This window comes from Spinacia oleracea, chromosome 1, assembly GCF_020520425.1.
Source record: "Spinacia oleracea cultivar Varoflay chromosome 1, BTI_SOV_V1, whole genome shotgun sequence".
In the NCBI taxonomy this organism is placed as follows: domain Eukaryota; kingdom Viridiplantae; phylum Streptophyta; class Magnoliopsida; order Caryophyllales; family Amaranthaceae; genus Spinacia; species Spinacia oleracea.
In genome coordinates this window covers 133,685,493-133,687,680 of record NC_079487.1, presented here as the reverse complement: position 1 = coordinate 133,687,680, position 2,188 = coordinate 133,685,493, and the positions used below count along the sequence as shown (strand labels likewise).

At 31.5% G+C, this 2,188-nt stretch overlaps 1 non-coding gene across 1 annotated transcript; it reads left to right on the top strand.

The window, feature by feature from the left end:
* The first annotated feature begins 1,353 nt into the window (after positions 1 to 1,353).
* Positions 1,354 to 1,436, top strand: TRNAL-UAA (transfer RNA leucine (anticodon UAA)). The gene has a single exon. It is a non-coding gene; the product is annotated as a tRNA-Leu (tRNA).
* Positions 1,437 to 2,188: the final 752 nt, after the last annotated feature.

Here is a 2,188-nt window from a genome sequence, read left to right as displayed (position 1 = left end):
CAGCTTCATCATCCACATTTTCATACACTTTATCGGCCACCCTCTTACCTCCATCCTGGTGGTGGTGGTGGTGGTGGTGTGCCTTCGCCGCGCAGCTCGTACGCTCAGCATTGATACGTTGCTGCTTCTTTTGTAAAGGGGACAAAACATGAGAGAAATAGATGTTATATTCATCTAACATACTTTCTGTCCTTACCACCTTACTCGATTTTGTGTACCACGACATCTTTCTCGATCAATATAAGTAAATCTTTCTTTTAATTTAATTTAGCGCTAAATGTGTTATAATTTGTAGGCTTAGTGAAGCTAATGATGATGTTAAAATTGAAAACCTAGGAACCATATTTATACTTGTGTTTTTCCTTCTTTTTTCTCTTTTAAAAAATTAAAAATAAGGATGTGGCCGGTTAATTGGATCGGACATACACGTTTTGATTATCTAAATTAAACATGCAAATTCTAAAGCAATCACTCTTCAATATGCCGCCTCTAAATTCCAAGCCAAACAATAATATATCAAGCTAGTATATGCTCTTCGGAATCTTTAAAAGCATATCATATAATATGTATTTATTAATTTATGTCCATTATTGTTGATTGTTAATAATATGTGATTTGAGTTACGTCATTAGATACGTACATTGTCCATCGACGTCTTTTAATTACAAAAGTATACTACGACGTCGTTTAACTAATTAGCTTAATGATGCTAGCTCTCTTTAGCTTTTGCTGCGCAGCCAGAGATTAAACTACCTAAGCTTGTTGATAAGCCATTATCCGTGACGGAATTTAATTAAGCTACTCAAGCTAGTCATTATTGAAAAACTGAAGGAAATAAATTTAATTTGAAGGTGCGTGGCAGTCTTATCTGAATTTTTCTTTGAGAAATATGTTGCATGTGTTTTTTACTCTTTGAAATATGGATGATGTTACTTAATTGTTTGGCTAATTGATTTTTTGCATATAGATATTAGATAAGTCGATTATAACAATCATTGAGATATAATTTTGGTCTAATACAACCTGGAATTGCAAAATTATGAAATAGTTTAACTTAATCGAATTGACATACTTTAATTCAATAATATTAAAATATATACTACGAAGAATGTTTAAAAATATGATAGTCTAAGAATATTTATTTTAATGTTAAAAAAATGTGAGTATGTGACGAATAATATACAGTATACATGATAATTAGATTTGAATGGAGGAAGTATTTTCCATCAAATATAATTCGGGTGACAGTTAATTAGTTATGGCCGGAGTGGATAAGCATCATTGATAAAAACTGAATAATATCGAAAAGAGTATAATATATATAAATAATTGTAGCAAAAGTATCAACAATTAGCTGGTTTGCCCGAGTGGTTAAGGGGGCAGACTTAAGATCTGCTGCACATAAGTGCGCGTGGGTTCGAACCCCACAGCCAGCATTTTTGTAATTTTCTTTTTGAAATCTTCCCCCCATTTGTATGTATGATCTTATTTGCAAAACTAATATGGATTCACATTTGATCCTTAGAATTTTTTTATTTAGGGTGTTAAGTGTCAATTAATATCATACAAACTAACTAATTTCATAAATAAGTTTTGTTAGAAATTAAACGCAACTTAATTAAACCGACGATAACTCGTGTCGAAGTCCAACGATAAGCAAGTCCACATCACTTTAGGAAAGTAGTTACCTAGTATTGGCTTATTATTTAGTTTCCTAGTTTATGTAGAATTGTAATTAGGAAATTAATAGTATTTTGGTATGTAACAATCTCTATAATTATTTGGAATTAGAGAACAATTATAGTTCTAGTAGACGTGAACATAATATTATGATAATATTTGAGGGGAAGAAATTTAAATTTCCTCATTAAACATGTGTGTCTTTAGTTATTGTTTTTGCTGTTTGTTGTACATTGTATTTGTAGGATTTTTTCCTAATCGTTTGTCGCACTTGTTTGCTTATAACAAGTTGAAAATAATACACATTAAAGTTGTAACCTTATGAACATGTGAAGAACAAGGTTTGCCCAAGTGGTCAAGGGGGCAGACTGAAGATCTGCTGCACACAAGTGCACGTGGGTTCGAACCCCACAGTTAACAAATACTTTTTCGATCCGTAGAAATTTGTGTATCACAAACTAATTTGATAAATAAGTTTGAAATAATATGCATAACATTTTTAACCTTA